Source organism: Thunnus albacares, chromosome 14 (genome assembly GCF_914725855.1).
Source record: "Thunnus albacares chromosome 14, fThuAlb1.1, whole genome shotgun sequence".
NCBI classification, from domain to species: domain Eukaryota; kingdom Metazoa; phylum Chordata; class Actinopteri; order Scombriformes; family Scombridae; genus Thunnus; species Thunnus albacares.
Genome location: NC_058119.1, coordinates 7,556,874 through 7,583,010, shown reverse-complemented (window position 1 = coordinate 7,583,010; position 26,137 = coordinate 7,556,874). Strand labels below are relative to the sequence as shown.

General features: G+C 38.5%; 1 long non-coding RNA gene across 1 annotated transcript in view; it reads right to left on the bottom strand.

The window, feature by feature from the left end:
• Positions 1-26,137, bottom strand: part of LOC122997575 — a 35,884-nt gene that overhangs the window by 7,279 nt on the left and 2,468 nt on the right. The window contains exons 2-3 of the long non-coding RNA XR_006407239.1: positions 25,732-25,850; positions 19,795-19,878 (exon numbers count right to left, since the gene is read on the bottom strand). This is a non-coding gene — a long non-coding RNA (uncharacterized LOC122997575). The remainder of the gene's footprint in view (positions 1-19,794; positions 19,879-25,731; positions 25,851-26,137) is intronic.

The following is a 26,137-nucleotide window of genomic DNA, read 5'->3' as shown; positions in this document are numbered from 1 at the left end:
AAAAATCTTATCAGGGATCCGTAAGTTGTGTAATAACAATTAATGAAGGATTAATAGCACAGTATAACATATCTGTAATCCTTGATGTAAGAATTACATAATATCCTATAATAAAAAGTGGGAAGAACATATATTCATATAAATATTTATGTCATGTTAAATTTAAAAAATAAAAACAGGGAACAGAGGTCTCCTTAGAGTTTGAGAAAGTTGCTCATAAATCTTGTACTTTTTCAAGTTTATGAAGATTGGAGGAACATGTGTTGGCCCAAACATTATTACCATAAATCAAACTAAATCATTCACATATTCATAATAAAGAGTCATTACACAAGACACATTAGTTAGTCTCCAATGACTTCACTTTTTTATCTAGTTTGTTTTTTCTTATCCATTCTCCTATTTAATTTCTTATCATCCAAAATGCCTGAGAAATGATCGTAAGAAGTTGGGAAATTACTGCTACATTTACTGACACTTACATATAATCCTTAGCATACTTTTTGCTTTTTTCTGCAAATGTTGTATTTCACTGGAAATCATGAGGAAACAAAATGGGATGGGAAAATTACAAACAAATATGGAATCATTCATATAGGTAAGAAATAATAAAGGTCCTAAAATGGACCCCTGTGGAACACCATGTCATGTGAACTGTGTTTGAAAATCAACCATTTGTCATTATGTATTGGTTCCTCTCACTCATATAGCTTGTTAAACACGTAGTGTTTCATGATTGTCATGATTGTTAGTGCCATGTGCTTTAGGAACATCTAAAAAAAAAAAAAAAAAGCAAATTTACTGTCATTCATAGCTGTGTGCATTTTGTCAACAAATTGTAAAACTGATGGAGTTTGCTTAGGTTTTGAGAGTCAAAAAATATAAATAACACCCTAATTAATAAACACAATTACAATGCATTCACTTACAATATGAACACTTATTTTATGATTACAACTGTGTTATATATCAATCATCTGTTTTCTGTTTATACATCTGTTAAGAATGATTTACGGGGGAGGTTACTACCCTTGCCTGCTCACAACTACACTTAAGTGTGTTTTAGAGTGTTATAAACGATTTATTTATTTTTGATATACAGCTCATAAATGCTAAGTAGGGAGGTTAAAATAAAGTCTTCCTCTGTAATTATATTTGAAGTCTTTGTTTAGAGGTTAACTGACATTTTATTATATGAATAGACAAACGTTGAGCTTTGTGCTTTTTTTTATTACATTTTTGCTAATAAAAGAAACATAACAGTAATTACATCTCCCCTTTAATCTGTCACTATGACAAAATGCAGCTCAGTGACGCTTGATTTTTAAAATAAATCACAAGAAGCATACTTTGTTTGTATTAGTTATATCTATAAATATTTAGACTGTGAGCTGGAACTCACAAGGAGCTCTTGAATGCAGAATAAAACAGTCTGATCATCCTTTCAACAAGAACATCTTTAATTCAGCTGGGCCGCTCGGATGTTTTGAAAGCATCTTTCTTTGCTCTCATACAATGTAAAACATCAAAACCCGAACAAACAGTTAATAGTTCCCGCAGCTTCAGTATGAGTGATAGTGAGCAGGCTTTTGAAACGGTATCAGTGCAGTGGAGATGGCTGAAAATTACAGGAACAGAGTGTAGAGCTGAACTGCTGACAGCAGGAGTCACAATACATTAGCAGATCCTCCAACTGGCTGCTCTTTCTGCATGACATGCCGACTGTTCTCAGTTGAATTGTTAACACACATTGTTTGACAGTGTCACAGCTACATTTTTTCCCTCTCTGTAGGCAGGAAAATTGTGCTCCAACGAGGTTATGAGACAGGTGGAACTCCTGCTTATGGCTCGCAGGTTGTGGTGGAGAGCTCTCAGTTTTGCATGTTTGTAAATTGCCACCAGAAGTGTATAAAATGGTCCCATCTGTAAACTCCAGCTCCGCAGGCCCACTTCAGAGACCTGAGATCAATTTTGGTGCATTTATTCTCTGAGAGAGGCACACAATGGGAGTTCGCTAAGGATCAGTTTTCAATTGGATAATAGTTTTGTGAAACGAGGGGATCTAGAGGGCATTGCTTTCACACATTCTTATGGCTTCATATCTCTGTAACATGAACCACGTACCGCTTCAGTCTCAACACCTCCACAAGCTTTTTTTCCCCCCCTAAATCAAATTCAATTTGCACCTACAGGACTGTTACGTCTTCCACTACCATATTTTCAGACCTTATTGCAGCTTCTCTTAATGACATATTCAAACATATAATCAAATTGAGTCAAATTATGTCTCTGTTTTCTTTTAATTTTACAGTAATTTGCTTCCAAAGTCTCAACTGAGTCTCAACCAAGGCAAGACGGTTTAGGTTTTTGCATTGAAAACATTTGTAATATCTATCCATCTATCTATCTATCTATCTATCTATCTATCTATCTATCTATCTATCTATCTATCTATCTATCTATCTATCTGTATTAGCATAAGTGTTAATACAGATAGATACTCTGTTCCCTTGTTGAGGTCTGTCAGTTGCCGCTGACACTGTCCTCCTCCTTCCTCTCTCCTTTAACCCAGTGCAGCCACTAGATGGGGTATGATAACCACAGAGAGGCTCTCCCAGTGGGACGCCTCCAGCTCTGGTGGGTGCTGCTGCACTCATGGGAGAGGTGAGGGGAGGAAATTGTCTGCCAAGTTTTCCACAGATCCCTATCAGCTTCTCATTTGTTTTTATTGTTTCTTTCCAATTCAAATAATTCTCAAGCTAATTTAGTGTTTCACTCTTACGGTTAAGTATTTATTACACATGGGAATTTCCATTACCAGTAAAAGTCCGTTGTAAAGTACTACTATTGCTGATGCAGTTTCCTTGTATGAGTTTGGTTATCTATTTCCAGAAGCTGTAGATGTTAATCGGTATATAAATGTTCATAAAATCAGTTAAATACAGAGTAGTTTTGCAATTTAAAGCTTAAGATTTTTGCCATTTTAATTCAAATATCTCAATTTCTGTGTGAACAACTCATATTGCAAGTATATACACATTTAGTTTTAAATATATTCAAAAGAAGGGAGCAAACATTGTAATTTATACAACAATAAAGAATAGTAAACTGTGTAATCCTGTCAATTTGGGAAGAAAAAGTGACTCAACTCAAAATAACTTCTTGATTCAACAGTTTCTCTTACTTACCAGATGGAGACACTAGTATTATCACTTGTTCATTTGGGTGCAACTTAACTGTAATTTCTAGACAAATGTTTCCATTTTTATTAAATTATTAAAAGGACAGAAACACAGTCTTTCCTGTAAAAGAAAACAAAACTAAAAAAGTTGGTGTCTAATTCAACTTAAATTCACAACTTACATGCAGTATGAAACATAATTTATTTAACACTGTTTGCTAGATTTCTGTCAGTTCCTACATTTGAGTTAAAATACATGTAAAGATGTATAAAAACACAGATGGTCTTACAACGATGTGTTGCTGTGACATGACCCTCTCCTCTCTCTGCTTGGATCATGACCTGACTCGTGTACAGTCAACTACGGAGCAGTAGATGTACTCTGTGATGTTCTGAAACACTTCTTTCTGTTCGAAACATCACTTCTGAGTAGCTAAAGTCTAACATCTAATATCTGTTGAGAAAAGCAAGATTAAAACAAAAACAGAATTACACAAAGATTGATGAAAATGTATTCACTTGCATACTTTTTAAAACTAAATGGCAATAACACTATAAATGAAAACAGATTCAGTGATTAATTTGTTCATTAACTCTAAACAACATGCTTGGAAAAGTTTTATTGAGATCGTACTTGTGTCTCGTGTGTCAGCGGTGCTCAAACTGAGGCACAGGGACTCCCAGGGGTCTCCCAGGGGTCTCCAGTATAACAAGGACTTCTTATTTTACTCACTAGAGGTTAAACCTATAATAAATGGACATAAATGACTGCTCTGATGGAAGTTTTATTGTCTGTTATCTCTCACCTATAGTTCAGACTAAAACAAAAAACTTTAGTTGAGGATCTTTCTCAACAGCGTTTCTACTTTGGGGTGTTACATATTCAACACCATTCTGACAAACAAAACAATAATAATTTAGTAAAAACCACATGCTACAGATAAGGAAGTGAAATGTTAATTTGTCTATTGAATTCATCTCATTTATAAAACACAGCTGCATTACTTGTGAACATAAATTGAAACCATTTTTAGAAAGAGCGTCTCGCTCGGCTTTTCCATAAGTGCTTATGATTGGTTGAAATCAGTTGAAATTCATAACATGTACTGTACTTGTGCCTGCAGTCCTGGAAATGGTTAAAGAAATATTTTGGGGTAAAAAAACGAGCTCTCATAATTGCATTTTGCTCCTGCTTGTGAGGACTATTTTCAGAAGCTACTGTATTGTACTAGTGTGTGTGTGTGTGTGTGTGTGTGTGTGTGTGTGTGTGTGTGTGTGTGTCTGTGTGTGTGTGTGAGAGAGAGAGAATAATATCTTTGAAGAATATAAACAGCAACATTATTTTCTTGAGCTCTGTAAATCATTTCAGACAAATTGAAGCTGTACTTTCTCTTGCCACTTGCAGATTTTTTTTTATTGTAATGTCTAATATTCTGCATGAATGTCTGTAAATGACCTTTTATATCATATTGGAGATGTTGGAGGTTCTCATAGCTTTGAACTGTATATATCCCTGAGCAGATAATTGTTTCACATTCCCTCGGTTTTATAGAGATGTTATTGAAATTTAAAAGTGCTTGCCGTGGAGCTTACAGTAATAACTGTAAGTAGTTATATTCTAATGATCTGGGTATAGGGAATGTATTATCCATTATCTGCATTAATGCTTTAAATGGTTCACAGAGAGTTCATTCACATCAATGGCCAAAATAGATTTATTTTACTTGGGGCACCTATGTCAACAGTAGTTACAGGAATTACTCTGGATGCGATCCCATTATAGGATGTCAAATATTTTGATGCCATTGGTAAATGGCAGAATGGTGTGGAGGACAACAACTGGATGGCAATTCTGCAATTTCTGGATCAGAATAAAAAATATACAGCCTGTCTGCTCACCTTTGCAATCTCGGGGCTCACCCCAGCCGGCAATGTAATACTGAACAATGAATTTTAAATAAAGTCAAACATTTGCTTCATGCTCCTCCACAGTTTAAACAAGACATTTCTGATGGAGACGTGTGGATTTATTGTAAGTAAGAGATATAAGAGATAACTTAATCCCCAATTGGATTGTAAACCCCACCTCCACTTCACATAGCTCCACCCTGCCACACCGCTTTCTTGACCTTTTGTCTCATTTCTCGGCGGGTAATGAATGCTTTCGGACTATTTCAGACGAAAAGATCTTGCACATAGTCCAGAGCATTGGAATGTCATATCAGAAAATCACCCAATCAGCATGCTGGTGTTGAGAGCAAACAGAGAGCGAGGCCGCTGCGCGCACAGAACAGTGGTGGACTGGGTCGTCTGGATGTCAATATAATAGACTGGCTTATGATGTGTAAATAACACACCGCTTAATGGTCCTCTCCCACTCTGTCAGAGCATTTTGAATCACATGGAGGGCAGCGTCTCCCTCTCCACTCTCCACAAGGTCTTTTCATCCACTATTCATCTAAGCCCGTGTCTTTCATACACAGAATTTTAGGGCAACAGCTAATATTTTAAAAACAAATATTATGTGAGTTTTACAAAAAGTATACAAAAAGATCTGGGTTCTATATAACAGTTTATTTCTTTTTGTAGTGGGATAAAGGTGAAATATGTTTCTTTTATGTTCTAATACAAAAACATAATATCTCGACAAATCTGTCTCTGTCTTTTTGTCTTCTCTCTTCCCATCCATTCAGACAAAACTGTTTTATAAACTAATTTATGAGATATATTTAGAAAAGAAAAAAGGTAGACAAAGATGAGAGAGACTTATTGATGGGGCATCACAAAAAATAGTTTTTGACATTAGTATTTTCCATGTAACAAAATAAAAAACAACATACTATCTTGTAACTTGCATGGTGCTTTCAAAATTTCAAGGCAAACTGAAACTTTACTGAAGCTATTTATTAAAGATAAATAAATACATATACGTTTTCGCAACTTTTATGTGTCTTTGAACGATTATTACAGTTACAGCTGCATGTTAATTGAATAAACTGGAATATTCAATAATGTAGTTATTCATATCCTTAGTCATAATAGAGTATGCTTCATGAAACATTTTGTGTCAAAAGGTTGAACACATGCAGACATGTTTAAATGAATTTGTCATTTTTGCACTTTTCCATATTTTGTAAATTCATTTAAATTCCAAATGTGCTTAAACACAGGTTAAACTAACTAAAAGTACTTTTATTCCTCACTTCTTGGTCGCCTCTATATTTTTCTATTTGTTGTTTAAGCAAAATAAATACACTTAAATAAATTCTGACCCACTGAGTGTAAACACTAAAATCCAGCATTTGCTAAACATCATAATTAATTCTGCCAGATGAATGAAAGCATGCAGGGCGGCAGACACATTTAAAAAATATTTACAAACCAAATATGCCCCTGAGATATAATATGACACATAGGGTAATATTTTTGTGAATTAATAATTACAATACACATTTTTTATTTTTTTTTGCAAGTGTTTGATGTTGAGTGTCCTTACAATAGTGAAAAACACCATGACATTTAATACAATAGCCTTGAAATTACAAGACTAAGTCAATGACACACTCTCACTGTGTATTTGCTTTATTTGTTTACAAATTTGAACAATTTTGACATTAATACAATACAATGCTTTCTGTGTTAATTTCACACTCTGCGGCATGCAAATGAGGTGGAGCTCTCTGTAGTTAAAAGTTAGAAGAGGGCATATTCTGCGGTCCTGCTTACAAATAACTAAATAAAAGACTACAGTTAAAATCACACACACACACACAGTCATGTGGTGGTGCAGCAGAATAAACACACACAGGTAAATACATAGTTTAAAGCAGTTGTAGAAGCTGCAGTCACATAACTTCCATGATGACTACTCATTCACACCTGCTGATGACATACATCAGGCATCATTACTGTCCCTTCCATTATAGACCTGCTGTATATGTGATACTCTCCCCTCGCAGTAATAAATAGAAGTGACCTCAGTCAACGTATCACTCATGAGCCGTCTTTGATTTGGTCACTATTTCCGTCAGACCCAGGAGACAGCAGCAGTTCCCACATCCACTGACCTTGGAGTCTCTTTAGAGCTCTCTCCAAACCCGCTGCTCAAGGTTGCATCAAATCTGTCTGTTGTTTTTCTACATTAGCAAAACCTTAACCCTCTCTCACCTCGGAGCCCCTTTTGAAAACTAACACCTGAGTGTAAGGGCTGCAGTGAGAGGTGGCGTGGGAGTGCAGGTTGAGGTGGGTCAGATAGGGTGATCAAAAACAAAGCACGAGGATAAAAAATATAATTTTACCTCCCCCATAATCCCGGGCTTCCAAGAATGACCTTTGATCTTGCAGCATGTGTGGTATGCTGAGCCGCCTGCTCGTGCTGCATGCTGCTCTGATCCTGGGAAGCAATCACCGAGCGCACTGCTATCAGAAAGGCTGCTGGGGAAACACTCTAAGCCTGAGTCTGGAGGTGAGCGCCGAGCAAAAAGCAAATGTGCAGGGATGGAAAAAATAACCAAGTGCAGCCAACCACATAGAAAGCCTGATGGGCCAGAGCGCTACATGATAAAGGTAAAGTGGATACTGTATCTACAACACAGCCTGAGGCCGGCTGTGATTCAACACCACAAAAAAATAGAACGATCTTAACTGGTGAAATGTTGTTTATAAGAAGAGAATTATTTAACCCCTTATTTTAATTAGCTGTATAACTATATTACTGTACTTGTACTACTGAAGATGACAAAAAAAATCCCATTTACTGACATTTTCATGATGTGTAAATTGGGTGCTGTTTATGATTATAATGTTTTTTTTGTGGTGGAATAAACTTTAAAACATACTTTTTGACTGACATTTCATATATATTGTATTTGCTTAATGTTTTATGTTTTCAAAGGTGTCAGGTCCAACCAGTGAATCTGTAATCACTGCTTCACAAGTTCGATCTCAGGGCCTTGGGCATGGCAAATTCCCTGCATGTGCGTTTATTTGATTGTTTAAGAGCGATTTCCGGAAACCAAGTTTTGGACGGCCAGGAGCTGCCTTGTAACAATTATGGGGTTAAATGGCAGTTGGCCACACAGGAGGGCATTTGCCTGCTGGCAGCCCCTTTCCTGCTCGGCAGGGTCAGAGGTCACAGACTTTTCAGGAAAAGTCCATTTCTCAAGCACCCTGAAACAGGTGGAGACCCGGACAGCCCTGTTTACTTAAACAGCACGGGGAAAATGGGAAAGATTAAACCAACGCATACGCTCGGTGAGAAGAACTACGCTGCAAACTTTTTTTTTTGTTTTAGATTGTTTAAAAACCCTGTAGGTCATATATATGCAGCAGTATACCTGACACTGGTTCCTTTCAAGATTCATTAACATCATTTTTTCACAATCTAGTAATCTCAGAAACTGCTAACTTAATACAGAGAAGCTGTTTCATCTGCGTTCATATTTTATAGCAACTCTGACTGAATGAGAGGGATTCATTTAAAAATGAAGACGTTATGAGGACACGAGTGTCAGTATCAGTGTAAAAAGGAGTGTGAAGTAATGTGTCCTAAAATATAAGAGTGAACCATGTTTTTACAACTGCATCTATAGATCTTCAATCAATGGGAAAGGGTTAATACACTGAATTAAAAGAAAAAAGGGGCAAAAGGCTGCTCGGTCCGAACTCGACCCCTCAGTGCTCTCACTATTTGGATTGGTTAAATCGCTGGGACCTGGAGCTGAACCCATCAGGAAGGGCTTAAGTGTTTAGGATTAGGGATCTAAAAGGCATTTGGAGGCCCTGAATCAAACCCGCAGGACCAGGGCGGAGGCAAACCTTGGTGTTTGGCCTGCGCCGTAATCAAACAGGGGGAGCTAGGACCTTAGCGAAACTTCAGGAAGGGCCCACAGCAAAGAAAAGGTCCCAGCAAGAGGGGGCGAGCGAGGCGGCGGGGCTTTTTCCCCGGCTGTAGAGTGACAACAGCTGGGGCGGTGTACGGTGGTGTGGCCCAAGGGCAAGGTCAGCCCGGCGGACCGGGGGGAACAGCAGGCGGATTGTTTTCACTGCACTAGTGAAAACAGCAACCGTGGAGACATTGAATGTCCCAGCTGCAGTTGTGGATTTCTAGTCCACAGTCTGACCCCATATTAACACTATGAAGGGAAGCTGGATCGCTAATGACCAGTGGCCTCTGGCCTCACCTGAGCTCCGCCCATACAGCAGCCATACCTCCGGACACACTGTGAGTGGATGTAAGGAGAGTCAACATTATTCATTTACACTCTGAATGTATTCAGTTGCTATTTTTAACTTAGATGTAGATTATTTTTGTTGTAGAAATATTTTCATGCATGTCTGGGTGAATTTTTTTGTGGATATTTTGATAATTCCTCAAATCCTACATTTACATTAAACTAGGAACTACTAGTATCACTCCTAATATTACAAATTCAACTACTTCCACCACTAATAAAAATAATTTCATATTTTAAAAATCACAGTCAAAAATATGATTTAATTTAGACTAAATTTCTGGGAGTTGGTGTGTGGTTGCAGCACACAGAGAGTCAACCTGAATCTATCCATGAAAGCGTCAGGACTCACACATGTCCTCGGGCCTAATTGGTCTGGACAGTTAACATCAAAGAAAGCTGGGCTTTATATGTAATCTGTTCGCTCCTCTGCCACATTCTCATGCCGGCGCTTTTTTATATGTTCAAACGTTGTAATGAAGGTCATTCTCCATCAATTCACTTTGATCTAAAATGACAAAAATTTAGCATTTTAATGAAAAAAAAAAATACTTCATCGCTTTCTTGCTGGGCCTGTTCGTCTCACTCAGTTTTCCTTCACTTTTCATTTTCTCTTTCTTCCGGTCTTTATGTTTCTCTCTCAGTGTGTGTGAAAACAACTCGCACAGCTTATATAAGGTAAATGAGACTATTTGGAAAAAAAGATCACAATAAAAATACGCTGTGAGCCTCATAATGCAGCCTCTGACATGCCCTAACACCTGCAACAGATATGTAATTAAACTGTGAGAAACTACCATAGTTTATAATGATTAACTACTTTTATGGATAGTACAGACTCAATTATCTGTAAAGTATAAAACATTTTTCATGGTTATAAAATTTACCTGTGTGGAAATTCCCTCATAGCAGACTAAAGATTATCATTTAGCCTGTTAAATTGGGGGGGAGGATTGTTGACTTTGTTTATTGTGATGCCAGTCTAAATCAGTGGGAAACGACAGTAATAGTCTCTTGGAATTCTCTTATAAATCACAAAGTTGCTCTGAGATGAAAGTTGCACATCACGGCATGCTCGGGCGCCGTCTGCCGCAGTTGTGTGTTTCTATCAGTCTGTTATAACGAGAAATCAACTGTCTGCAGATCAGCTGCTGAAATGCTGTAACAAGCCATGAGCGCTAATACTTGAGGATCAGTTGCACTGGATGAGGCGGCTTTATCCAGTTATTAGGGTAATGTAATGGAGTCTCCTAATCCAAACCCACCAAACCCTTCCACCGTAGGGGGCACAATAGTGAGGCAACACGTTATTCCGGCACAAAGCTGACTTCCCCACTAATATAGCAGGACACTGAGGCTCGCGGCCTGTTCAAACAAGTCCTTCACACTATCTCCCATAAAATGATTTTCTCCCTTCTTTCTCTCTCCCCCCTTTTTCCCTGCTAACTCTCTCCCTCCAACAAACGCTCTGCTGGCAAGGCATATTCTACGCTCCTTAATGCCAAATTAAACCCCAACTCTTTTATTTTAAATGAGAAAAGGCAAAAGAGAGTGCTGACAATCTTGATTAGGCCAAAGAGAAGGAGGGGAGAGAAGAGGAGCAAAAATTAAACGGTATTAAAAAATATAGAACATTACATTAATGCCGTCCGGCACAATTGGTGCTAATTGGCAGATAATCCAGGAGCTCTGGGCTGCGTAATGCCGGGCTGAGTATAGGAACAAGCAGGGCCTCTTGTCCTCTCCCACCACAGAGTCCTACAAGCCACGGGATGGGGTCAGAACGCGGTGGAGGGGGAGGGATTAGCGCTGGCATTGTTGGCTCTTTCCATTGGAACATGACCTTGACGAGAGTTTGGTTCACCCCCCCTCTTCTTCCCAATATTCCAGCAACATGAACTTTAATAGGAGCATAATGGGCGGTTTTAGAGTGCCAAGAGAAACACATGAAACACAGAGACACCCCAAATAAAATCTGACATTCCAACACCTTTGAATTTGAACCCACTTGGGAAAGACCTCTCGGAATAGAGTTCGCTCTGTATTTATGCAACCCCAGACTTCTCAAATTAGGATTATATGGATTTGAGCAGAGTGAAGTGGAATATATAATTTATGCACACACAAAATTAAGAAAAAAAAAATGAAAACTGTTTATCCTGGAAGCTGCAAGTATTAGAACAACAATTATAATAACACTTTGTGCTCAGAAACAGCAGTTCCATCTATAACAATAAAGTTAAAGTGTGCCAAAACAAGAGTGGTGATCCAAAGTGCTGTGGGAAAGCCAGTAAATGTTATGTGTTTTGAAAATGGTTCCTGATAATCTTTATCCTAATCCCTTAATTGGGAGTCAATGTGGTCTCCAGTGAACATACAAAGCCGCTGGCTGGAAGGAACTAAGGACAGAAAGAAGCTCTTTAAAGGAGACCATCTACACCTGGGCACCGAACGTGCTTTTCACTTCTCTGAGGAGGCTTTCAAGCAAGTCCTTGGCTGTGAAAGTTCCCATGTTAAAAGCACTACCTATTAAGGTACATCCGAAAGAGATGTATTTCCGCGCAGTGTTTGAAGATTTCCCATTTGCATGAAAAAAGAGGCTCGGCAAAACTGTAACTTGTGAACTGATCAAAAGCCAGAGGCCGTTCTTGAGTTGAATGGCTTTCCCCCTTTGACACGAAAGAGGCTCTCTTGAGGCGCCTTCGCGGCGGTGGCCTTGGAGGTTAGGAAAATGTAGCCCCTCAGACCATACGGGACTATTCTCTGGAGTCTGGACAACACTTGAGTCTGCAGCAATAGAAAAGAGCCGGTTTGCCGCTGTGGATCAGAACTTCAACGGGCCTCACTAACATTCCATAAGAGGGCTTTTACTATTCGTATGAACAGCCTTTCATGTTGAGAGGAGTGTGTGTTTGCCTCTGCATGTGTGTGTGTCCTATGTGTTTACATTATGCATATCTATGCATGCTTACGGATGTGTTGTTTTTAACATGCTAATATTATTTTAAAATTATAGTAAACAGTAAAACTGATTTTTAATCATTTTTAATTTAGACAACACTAAACACATTGTTCCCCTAATTCAGAAACTAGAATTTTAAGATTGCTTTTGTTGGAAAAGTTATAGTTAAACATCTTGTTAAGAGATTTGAAACATAAGAAAGTATAGCCATGCGAGGGAAAATAAATGTCTTAATAGGGGTCTTGCAGGTCACACACACACACACATCTTCCGCTGAATGTATATTGGCGCAATCCTCCCTTGCAAACATCTTCAAAGTGGAAAATGGAGCGATAAGGAGCTGGGGCATTTGTTATTCTTTCCAGGTCTGTTGAATGTGTTTTGACTAGATGCTTTGCTTGGGAGAGGAGCTGTGGAGCTGCTGAGCTCTGCGACGGCGGGGAGAGGGCTTCACACCAGCCCGCCATGCAGCACAGTGTCCGCTGAGATTGATGGGTAAGTGAAGCTCAGTGACTGTCAGGCCAATCCAGCCACGATGCAGAGACCCTTCCCACTCCCCCCACATCCCTCTCCCGCTCTGTGACTCAGCTGGTTTCACTTAGAGAACATGGAGAGAGGGGGTCACAGGGTCATACCATGACCTCATCAAATTAGCCCCAACTGAGTGAGGTGTTTAGCACGAGTTAAAACAAGTAATCTGAAGGGCATTAAATGCAAATGCGACGACCATATGCCCACTTCAAACACGGACAGCTCCCATCCAGCCGTGCTCCCCCTCTTGCCCTCTCGCATACACACAGCGGAACCATTCACATGTATCACAGAGTGGGGGGCTGTTAAGATGACAATGGGTTTCTGTCATGCCGACCAGGTGCAAAACATTTCAACTGCTGGCCAAGTCCCGAGCTGTTTGATATCTGTTAACAGAACACTTGCAACAAAAAGTCTGCAACTGAATTACTCTTTGCCTTTGAGAATAGATATCTTTTACATATATGTATTATGTGCATCCATATCTCTTTTCATCCTGACCTTAAACTTGGAATATGGAAATAAAGGGGGGAGATGCTTAGAAAGGTTATCCAGCAGTTCAGGGAGGAGAGAAGAAAAAAGAAAGAATACGCCGGGGTAATACTTCTGCTGTGCTTCATAAACGCTATGCCATGTGCCCCTGTTAGTGGGAGCGAGGGCCTGGTCAGGCTGTGAAGATTATGGGCGAAGACTGATTTTGCCCCCTCGGGCGGTGGCCGGGCTGGGAACATGTGGCAGCTTATATGTGCTAATAAGCACCTGTGGAGAAGGGGGAGAGGGAGCAGAAAACCCCCGCCGGGCTCTACAGCCGTGCCACCTGCACAGACCTCCACTGTGCCTCTGACTCACTGAGAGCTGGGAAACCTGATGAACATAACTAGCACTCAGACACAGCGCTGGAAAACTTAGCAAACCATCTCCATTGACGACAAATTTAAGTATTAATCTGGAAATTATTGTTTTATTTGTGAGATATCTTTGGTGCTTGCCTGTGGGCGGTACAATGCTGTCTTTTCCTTTTATTTTTGACTCACTACAGGTGGTGTTCTTTTCTTTTAGCAGTCACTGTTCATGCTAACAAGTTCCTCTTTTTTATCACAAACATGCTGCTGCTGCAGGAAATGTAAAATGTGTCACTTCCTGTGCAGTGGAGCATTCTCCGGGAACGCAAATACAAAACCTTTAATAACTGCAATATGTATTGGCAGATTAGTAAAATTCTAATTGATTTTAAAGGAAGTGTCACTGATTGATTTGAAGCATTTTTGACTCAAAAACACCGTCTAACAACGTGTGCTGTGATATGACTGTCGCTTGTACCGTGCACCGACTGAATCTACAAAACTCTATATGACACAAAATAACACCTCTGAAATGTGTCATGAGTAGCACATTCAGGCCAACGGAGACTTGTATAAAAGTCCCACTTGTTCCAAGTCGATAGTGTGTGTGTGCTGCGCAGATTTTCAGTCTTCATCTCATTCAAAACGGCGCACAGCTGCTGACGAGGAATGTGATAGCAAAAAGAAGACATTGTGGGAGAGCGCTCTCCTGTCAGTCAAAAGAAGTCTTATTAAATTTGTTTAAGCTGTGAAAGCATTTTGAAGAAAAGAAACAATGTTCTTCATGTGTTCTCCATGACCACAAATTTTCCTCGACAAAGTTTCCAACCAGGCAAAATTTTCTTCAAATTAAGGTGGAAAGAGTATTAGATTTATTTTTTATGCAAAAAAAAAAAGAAAAAAGAGAGAACATCACCAACTGAACTCCCAAATCCACGTGAATAGATTCATTCTTTTTCCAGCCTTGAAAACAGATAAATAGATGTGTAGGAAGGCTTTGTGTAAGTTTCAGTTCATACCTACCAGTAAATACAAATGAGTTCTTCACATGCTCAGTCTCATGGCAGTGATGTATCTGAGAAGCACATGTTTATATGTGTGGGAAACAGGCAAATACCTAAACGTCGACTTAAAGAATAAGACGTCGGAGTCTCCAGTTTATGAATCTTGCTTGCTTGTTCTCCCATCTGAGCGCTCTGTAAACCACATTAAAACCTGTCACTATTTAGAAAATATGCAACTCTGTAATCTCCAGAAATCTGCTTTGAGCCATGAGTGATGTACTTATGTATTTTTCAATGGCCAAATGTAGAGCACTAATCAGCCTCCAGTGATTTATGGGATTTCATATTTTTCACATCTGGATTCCATATATAAAGGAATACTTAAGACACCACTTTACTAGACTCTGCATACTTTATTGACAATTGGACTGTATCACCACAAACATTCTCCTCTTTACGATTCAGGAGGTAGATGCCAGAAGTGAGGAGGGCTGTTTAGTGAGCGTGTATGTGGAGATAGCGTGTCCGGGCGCTACTGAGGAGGCAACAGAAAGGAATAACTTTACTGTAATTTAGCGCAAACACATTGTGAATGACTTTCAGCTCTTCAGGCAATTTCAGGCACTCCATAGAGGCAAATGAAAAATATTTATATTCAATATTAGAGGGACATTTTGACTTATCTTGAAACTATAACCTCCTTACTCAGAGCGACACTTCAAATAAACGTTGCAGATTCTTGCTATTCTCAAAGTTAGTTGAAACATTATTAATAAAATTTCCAATTTGAATTTTAATTGAAGAGTTGATGCAACAGAGCGCTTGAGAGTGAACTTAGTATTAATTTCTTCTCCAGTTAGGGATGTTTGAGAAAATTAGCCTGTGTCAGCAAAAGAGTTATCAACCACATTATAAGATTCTGTGCGTATGAGCTGATGTTTCTCAGCACTTAAACTTCCACAGTTCAAGTAAGAAACATTACAAATACACACACACGTCATTAATTGAACGAATTCACATAATCTGCAAATTACATAGTTTAATTCTCAGTTTGGTCTTAATTATTAACACAAGTTCTTCCATGTGATTTTTTAAAAGAAGCGTAAACTTTACAATTTATCTAATAATTTATGGTCACTCCAACCCATTTCTTTTCTCGTACTATTGCTGACTTTGTCAAACTTAAATTATTCTTACTGCTTGATGTAAAACTGCCGAGAAGCTTCTGCATTCTGCACCTGAGAGATACTGATGCAATTAACAGCATGAACGAGTTTTACCTTTTAATAGACACAATGAGAAAACATTAATTTGGCATAAGTGTTACACTGCTTCTATAAACACTGGAGACACAGCACCCATCAAACTGGTTTGCACTCATTAAACTTTACAAAGTGCAAGAAACTTTTTTTCAAGATAGGTATTTTTAGGGAAATTAATAGGAATAAATGATACATTTATAATAAATAAATATCAATATACGCAAAGGAACGTGCTGTCGTCAACTGAAACATTATGAGTATTGTTGAAGATGGTGTGGTAGTTTCTAAGAAGAAAATTATATTTTCATCATTATATTTTCATATTAAACTGACTTAACACATTTTCCAACAGTGTCAAACCTCAGGTGAGAACATGTCAAGTTTTTCTCTCTCAAAGTATTAATTAATTCTACATTAATTGAGAAGTTTACATTCTAAGCAACCACTAATAAGAGCCCTTTGCTTCCAGAATATTCCCTCCTGAGCCACCACTTAATAACATTACAGTCTTTCATTAACTAGTTTATATGATGCAAATATATTTCTGTGAGAACCACTGAGTTTGTGGACTGTATTTGCAGTTGGCTTTAAATGAAAATAAGCCCCAAACATCTCAAATCCCTTCCCTGAGACTCTGTGGGCTTTTGCCCCTTCAAGGAGCAGAAGTCTTTGATAGTGACTACATGTTTTAGACTAGTGCCCCCCCTCCCTAAACTTCTAATAAATAGCTTCAAACGTAAGGGATCCTGATCAGCGCTTTGAGCAAAGGAAGCATTGCAAGAGCATGAGATCAACCCCTGGATTATTCTGCCATTCTCTGAAAGGCAGCCCTCTCCAGCTCTTGGCCCGGGTATAATACCCATTGGTTGCCACAAGGAACACTATTCGGATTAAGTGGTGCCCCTTTCACATATGCAACAAGTGACAAAGGAGGAGATTGGGCAACTAACCTGCTGTTTAGATAAATAAAGGTACTCTATCAGCTCTAATAATTGCTAACCCCCTCTCCTCTTGCCCCATTGTCTCCTGACAAGTGCTGCTTGGCCTCCTTCTAATTGCTGACAGATTTGATTTTTCAGCGACAGCAGGCGCTCTGTTTGTGGCCTTTACATCAAGTAATTACTCTCTCCCTCTCTCCCCACTGCCACCTATTTTGTCCTCTGCTTCTCCTAAATCCTCCTCTTCCTTCTCCTCTTTCTAAAACCAAATTTCCCGCTCCCTAAAACCTCTTTAACAGTGCCTTTCTATGTGAATAAATTTTAATTACATTTGAACACGTTTTCAATAACTGATGCTAATTATCCAGCACTACACATGCTAGTCCTGGACCAAATCTTGATAAACAAAAGTATTGAGGAAACATATAGACACACACAATAAAGTAAACACCTCATGTAAAAGAACTTTAAGTACTGTGAAGTAGCTTAATCACATTTATAAATACTGCTTTAAATGTGCGGATTGGATTAATGTTATCTAAAGGTATTTATTAATAGTGAAAATGTCTATGAAATGCGACTTTGTTGAAACCCACAAAGACACCAAATTATCTATGACCAAAACTGTGGGTACATTGCTTACAAATAAAAAAAATATTTATTATACCAAGGGAAACAGTCTAAAATGCATTGATGCCAAAAAAGAGTGTTAACAAATGCTGCTGCACCACTGCAGCGGTATTTAAAAAAAATATATAAACATGCCCATCTGCTTTACCAAGAATTATTCTACATTATAAACTTAATTGATGATTGTTATCTAATAAAAGCGCCTAATATTGTGCATTTCTTGAAAGTTGTAACGTATATTCACATATTTGCATTTAAATTTAATAAAAAAAAACCTTAAATTACCAGGAAAAACATTAACATAGTTTGAAAATTTTACTATGAACACAAGTCAGAACAAAATATTGTTCTGCACAGGATTAGTTGTTGTTTTACACACTCGTTTCTTAACAAGTGCCTTGCCTCTCCTCTCCTCTGGCCTGCAGGCTGCATGTAACAAGCGCTACTACCCCATGGGAGAGCTAGAGGGCTCACTCCAAAAGCAGCAGAGCCCAGGAGAGGCTTCACAATCACCCTCGCAACATTGAAAAGCTAATTATCCCAGGAACAAAAGTGCACTTTATTTTCACTTAACACAATTAGTCATAAACTGCGTTTCTGAGTTCTAAATCTACACAGGCTCCCTTTCTCTGCCAATTATTCATAGTTTCATGTTCATATCACATTCAGAGTTTCAAAGCAAACATATTTTCAGTGCTGGTGTCTGTGTTAATCATCCCACCCACACGTTTCATGGATTAGTCATTCACATTGCATGAAATATGAACCAGAGTGCCGCTCTGCCAACTATATACGTACGTATTATCCAGAATATTTCTATTGGGGAGTTTGAAAGGGTTAGGTAGACACTATATATACACTGAGAGAGAGAGAGAGAGAGTGAGGGAGGGAGAGGGAGAGAGAGAGAGAGAATCAATGATTTCTAATCCACTCAACAAGCGGCTGAGATAATTATGCATTTCATAAATGATTAGCAAAATACAGGAATATTTAATCCCTTTTTGCATTGATGTTCTTTAAACAGCTCTTAGGTACACCAGGGCACATGATGAGCATCAAATTGGCCTTTCTGCTGGAAAATAGCATATTTGTGGCAAAAGACGTGTTTGAATGTGACTTTTTTTTTTTTGCAGGCATTAGAATTAGGTTTTTAACATATTCATAATTGAAAATGGATAACTATTTACGAGCAGATGGGAAGGCTTAAAGTGCACAACGTTGTTATCAGAATCAATTCAAATTTATGGGATTAACTGTCAGGTGTGCCGTCACCATATGTGGATAGAGCTTGTTTCTGACATTATTAATGGTCCCACTGGAGCCGAGCTGAAACATATACTTGTGCTGCATGTTCATCCATAAAACTTAATATATTGATTACCTATTTTAACAAGTAGTTTTTGATCATAAATTCTGTGTTTGCATCATGTTTGGGTGATCTGCAGTATCTATGTATGTGTGTCCGTGTAGCAGCCATGAAAGACATCATTGTCCTTCCTTTACAACTCTTACTAAAGGTAGCTGTGGTTGCGTAGAAGCAGCGAGGAAGCTTTTCTGAATCACACACCTCCACTGACTTAAAAAAATGAACAGAAATACTAAGAAACTCTCTCAAGGAAAAGATGTTCTAAAAGGAGTAATTTAATATCAAGAAATCACAGTATAGTACCGACTGTGTACATCACAAAAGGTCATGAGCCTCAAATTGCCAATCAGAGATGTCAGCTCTGCTTAATGTCATCTGGGTAACCTTTTGTGGTTGATATAACACAAAAATTAGACAATACTTCAGCATTTCTCCATCATAGGCCTTGACCTTTATTGTCACATTGACAATGTAAAAATTATTTCCCAATTATCAGTATGCCATCGCCTCACAGGGCTAATATCAATTAAAATACACTTTTCTTCTAACTGCTACAATGAATTTAAACACTAAAAATACTATAAACAAACAAACGGTGGTGAACATGCTAAAGTTCCCGTAATCACGACATCTAGAGGACACCAATAGTTCACCCATATGAAGATCAGAATCAGCTTTACTGGCCAAGTATGTTTACGCATACAAGGAATTTGACTCCGGTTTCTAGTGGCTCTCAATGCACTTACACACAACAAGATGTAGTGTGTGGAGATTAGAAAGTGTCAGTGACATGTGCTGGAGAAGAAGAGCAAGAGGGATGTTGACAGACCGGCAGTGTGTCTGACCTGAGTGAGAAACGACTCCAGGGAGCAATGACCAGATACCTTCAGCAGACACTGAGACATCCATGGTGACTCCACGCACCGTCCCTAAAACACAAAAACTTAAATTACACTCATGAATATTTTGTGTCTTGTGGGTTAACATTTTGAATCAACTCTTGATCCTGTGGGAATTGCGAGGGGATTTATACTCTTGATCATCAAAGCTACTGAGGTACTGATACTGGTACATGGCAGATCATGGCAGGTATCATCTGACCTGACAAGTCATCCACAGTGTAATCTTTGAAATGTGTCATTCCAGGGTGAAGGGGTTCACACTTCCATGGCCTTTAGCAGAGTGAATACAAAGGTCATCTGTTTGGGCATTTATTACCCAAAGATGGAGGGACATTATCTTTTCATTCATGACCTTCCTGATATTATGCTGCAGAGGAAACATTTAGGGTTATATTGCAGCTTTTTGGTATGAATTGCTGAATTTATTACAGTGTAATGATGCACTCTTTATCTCCATGTCACTGCATACACACAAATACAGACCTTGTACAATGTGTAAGATTTGCCATAATTTTAGTTTAAAGCATTCAAAAATGAACTAAAAATATCAACAGAATGTGAAGAAATAACAGTTTTGACATTATGTCAAAGACGTCTATGTATTGTGTTGCAGAGATATCTACTAAAGTTAGCATGCTAAGCAGCTAGCCCTGGCCCTGTCCGGCTCGAACTGTCTCGTAATACCAATTTGTGTCTGAGAGGTGATAGTGAGTCACTGTAGCGTCCAGTCTGCCCTCCATCCAACCTGGAAGGCAGAAGAAGTAGCGCTGCCCTGAGTAGCAGTGGTGGAGATGAGCCAGGCTGAAAGCAGTTGTACTTTTCGCTGTAGGACTGTAAATACATCACCTCATTAAGTTTTAATATTTTTTCAGGCAAGAAAGTAACCATTTAGATTCCTAATATGTGGTCAGTTCATCCAAATAACGCCTGTTTGGAAAGTTGCACCGATGTTGTCGGAGCATCAGCTGGTGATCTCAGCTGCACTGGGATGCACCAGCTATGAGTAAGCTGGCATGAGCCATTTGCTACCGTAGCACATCATAGTAAGCTGGATTGATTTTGAAATATCATCAATAAATTAGGTCTCAAATGGATTACTGTGTTGTAAAATGGCAGCAATTAATGAAAAAATGATGCTATGTGGCAGAAGAAGTGCTGTTTTAGTGAGTTCTGTTACATTACATGATTTACACCTACCCAGGGGGCATGTGTGTAACTATTTAGTTGTTACTTAGAGTTATGTTGTAACTCATCTCTGTGGTACAATCGCTTTCTGATCTATACAGCTGTCTGGTAATTTACTGCTGGCTCTAATGTCTCCGTAACACACACATAGATTCACTGCTTTACGCTATATTCAGTGAGGGATAATGGTGGTGAGGTGATGGTGTTTGGAGGCACCTTTAAAAGAGGTTTTGGGAGAAAATATGAATGGTAGAATTCCCATGTCTGTGGTAGATCATTCATTCAGGTTCACCATGTAGCACTTCAGCATGAAACATGTGTTTAGTGATAAAGGGCCAATTTAAGAAGATTGAACTTTTGGTAATAAAAGGTTACAATATCACTCACTTAATAAAAAAGGATATAGTCAGGGTTGTTATAGAGCACGTTTGGCTGAGGAAACACATTTACCTGCTTTACAGTGACTTATAGCAACACAGTCATCACAAACCCCATTTAATTACAAAATAGCCCCTGCACTTTAAAAAACATACTTATTATTGTATCAAATTTAGTGTATATTTTACACATTTTATGGACAATTAAGGCGCACAGCTACTGTATTAATACATGTGTCTTAATTTTCACTGTCTGTCTGTATGTTATCCAAATCTATAACGCAAACTTAGGCTTGGTGGATTTACATTGCAGCTTTTAACGCAGACATGCATCGACACTTTCAGTCCAGTTTGTTTGTTTGTTTGTTAGCAGGATATTTCAAAAACTGATTTTTGATAGAAAATTGGGACAATGGGCAAGGTAACAAACAATTAGATTTTGGTTTAGATCTGGATCCAACAGTGACAAACACAGCTATTTTAAACACTCTACCTATTGGTCAATAACTCATAACCTCAGAAATAAAATACATTTCGCCCCACATTTCTTGTTTCAAGATTCATCTATTTTATACACACTTCCTACAAATTACATCCAATATTCAAATAAATAATTCAAACATACTTGAATTAGCACAAAAATAATTATTCACTTGCTTTTTGAAATGTAATATTCCTGGACAGGATTTATTATTATTATTATTATTATTATTATTATTATTATTATTATTATTAATGATAATAATCATATATATATATATAATATATATATATATATATATATATATATATCCACAAACACATTACACATCTCATTAAAATAACAAATTTAGAAGATTGAGCAGTTGGTTTGCAGGTATGCAGTCTCTATATATTAATTTAATCATATTTGATTTTCTGCTCATATGGTAAATGCTGTGGATACTTTTCAAATTTAGACATATTAATCAATACTTATTTATTGTATATGCCCCTGGTTGTTGCCCAGCACTTGACCAGTGTCTCTACAGGAATCATTAGTTTCATCTTTATCTATACAACGAGTCTGACTTGCTACATTGTGATAAATGTGTATCTGTGTGTAGAAGAAAATGTTAATTTGATACTTAATATAGGCAAATTGCTATAAAACTGTGCAGACTGAGTGGTTGTGTGGGATGTTTATCCTTGTAGAAACTGGTAATAAGCTGATTCCATTCTGCTTCTAGCTTTGAAGACTGGTAAACGTAATGATACATCCCACTCATGTTTTCGGTGGGGCTAAGGTAAAACACTACTTTATATTTGTGTGTGTGTGTGTTTTAATGCACAGTCTCTCCAAACGCAGTATATGTATTACATGATAAATGTCTCAGTTAACATATAAGCACATATATCCTATTGGCTATGCAAATGCTGGCGCACCGTACTTTCCACTTTCTTAGAAAAATGTTAATCTGGAGAGACTCATTAAGTGCATGTTTTACATTCATTACTTTAAATCATTTCACTGTAAAATGCAGTGGGATGATTACTTTTTATGTTGACTATGGAAAATTCTGTCTTCAGCAGCATGGTTTGAAAAATAGCTCATATATTATATTTGCAAATGATAAAGTAGCAACATGCTTTCTACAGTATTTTTCATCTTGTAATATCCAACAGTAAAACTGGACTGAAGAAATCCACACAAGCCGAGAGAGCACAACATAAAGCATGCACCATTTGCTACAAAACCACCAATTTCTTCCGGACATTAACAAGCCCTCTACATGGATTATACAAAGATATAAGGAGTTTGAAATGGCCTAACCTCTTTTCTGCCGTTCCCAATTCATTCAGAGCTGACAGTTTTCCTTTTCTGTGCGAACATGCTCTTGTCATTAGCATGCCTCTGAACTCTGCCTCACAATGTCTCTTCTGAACAGTTCTGATGAATTATTTCATCCTGTATGGGGCTGACTTCAGGGCATACACATGTGGGTGCTTCCTCTGGCCTGGGTAGAGTCTTTTCATAAGGGTGCAGGGTGGACACCTGCTCGCCTGACCCGCTAAACATGACCTCAGAGTGTGCTGCTGACATTAAACTGTGCATGTAAGAATGCACTAATTTAGAGGCCTACGGGTACACAGAGAGGCTACTATCTGTATTTCCTTTCTTGTTGCATTCAATAAAAAAAATAAGCTGTTTCTCCTGAAACAGACAGAAATGAAGAGATTAGTTAGTGTAATGTATCAAATATGTGGCCACAGCAATTATGTGAATCAGTAGGTGGTTGCAGAGACAGTATCTATATCTGATCATACACAAACACTGAATCAGCTGAATTAATTTGAAATGAATTGTTTACTACTTCAGTGTAAACTAGAAACTTTAAATTAACAAAGTACAACTGTTATTATCAGTGTCTGTAATTATTACTGAAATAACAGTGCTTCTAATTAGGAAAGCTGTTGTTTAATTTCTATTTTCATTATGTGCATTCAAAAGTCCATGTTTTGTTCATGCCATTTGAGATGTGTGTATTCTCTTTAAATAGCCTATGCTATGTTTTCCTGACACAGTCACAAAAGTGAAGATGACCAGTCATGAAGGCCATATTTCCCTAATGTGCCTTATGTTTTAGTTCCACAAACTTATGGTTTGAGGAACATATATATGTCTATTTGACAGGCATTGATAAAATACATATTTTGTTCTTCAGGTACACAGATTTGTTGGAGTTTGCAGAATTTGTGATGCTAAAATGCTTCAAACCCACACAAATATACTGAACTACTTATTACTACAGAAATAAGAGGAATCTATCCATTAATTTTCCTCCACTTCTCCTGGTTTGGGTCGTGGTGGCAGCAAGCTAAGCAAACTCTCCCAGACATCCCTCTACAGCACCAAGCCACTTCTTTCAGCTCTTCCTAGGTGATCCTGAGGTCCTCCCATGGCAGATGGGGCATGTAATCCCTCCAACATGTTCTGAAACTGCCTGTTGGACATGCTTAGAACATCCAGGAGGCATCTCAATCAGATGTCCAAACCATCTCACCTGCTTCCTTTCAATGTAAAGGAGCAGGGGTTTTACTCTGAGATCCTTTTGAATCTCTGAGCTCCTCATCCTGTTTCTAAGGGTGACCTCAGCCACTTGTGTTCATGATCTCATTCTTTTGCTCTCTAAAAGCTAATGACCGTAAGTGATGGTTAGAACCTAGATCGACTGATAAATTAGGATGCTGATCTAATGCTGTATCTTAACCTCACTCATGAAAAAGAACCTGGGATAGCTGAACACCTTCCCTTGGGTAGCAGCTCTGTTCTAACTACAACGGTGTTGTCCGGCAACACAATTCAGAGTCCTCTAACAGGCTTCTGTGTTGGCCAATCAAATACGTACAAGCGCACATACCTGGTAGATTACTTTGTGACTTGAATGGCTTTTTTTCTTCTGTTTACTGGTGGATGGTAAATTGAAACTGTGGAAAAAACTTTCAAGGGTTGTGAAAACCTGTCTCATGGACATAGACATAAACCGCTTTGGCTTATCAGACACCAAAACTGGTTTTGGCATCTGATAAGCCTTAATACCCGTAGATCTATTACTCACTCTGGCCTTCCGGGATCACATTTCATTGTCTCTCCTTTACCTGAACCAACAAGCCCCCACCAACACAGCTGCTAGTATTTTTGTTTTTCAGTCTGAACACCCAGTAAGGGCGTAGGTGAGTCTTTTTCTGTGGAGTGCCTTGAGCTCAGATTTGCATTTGATGGCCCATCATATCATCCATATCACTTTTCACTCCAGTGTGCTGGATTTGGGATGTGAAAGCACAACAAAGCCAACAGAATTATACAGTAAAAAGCAAACATGCAATTCTGAGGTCACCAACATAGACACTCCCGAATCTTTAGCTGCACCGACACACTCCGTAACCACCCGAACTGGGGACAAGACTCAGCCTTGGCAGAGCCCCGAATCCACCAAGAAATACTGTATGCTTTGTTTTGCAAAATTTTGTCTTAGTAGCCCAGTATGGTACACCAGAGGACATCCTGTGTAATCACTGGGTTGAGGGTAGTGAGCTGTGCACATAATATGACTGACATGCAGGAAGGAGCACCTCCTGCACAAACAAACTTGCTCTAATTATTTGACTAGATTCAAGAGTAGTGAGGTTTAAGATGTCTGTATTTCAGAAATTGATTCATTGACGATAATAGCAAAATTGTGGTTAAAGCAACATATTTAAATATCCAAATCAGTGATTAAACAACAAGCGCAAACACAGAACTCATTGACCAGTGGGTTGTGGATGTTGTAGATTTTCTGGTGTTAGTTTCACTTACTCTTTTTGAGGTTACAAGGTAGAAATCAGGGCCTTTAGGGAGTCACCGGGCTGACATGTTTCCCCAGCTTAGCAGCCCTTTTTAGCTCTGCTCGTCACGCTGCAGTCGCACATCTGCACCTATATATCAAAGCGGTGCACAAAAACATTCCTGAGAGCAAAGCAGAGGTGATTTGTGTGCCTTTCTCCTTCTTTTTTTATTAAAATTCATCTGTGATCTAACTGTTCGCTCGGCTAAAAGCTAGGCCTTTTAAATCAGTCATCCGTCCAGAACTTAGACCTGCACCACATTAAGACCGGCTCTGACATCACAACTGTTTCCCCTCTCCCCGACGCACCTCATGGCTCTTTCATATATTTTCTGTTGTCCTCAACAGATGGACAATCTTGCAGCCAGAGATTTTTTA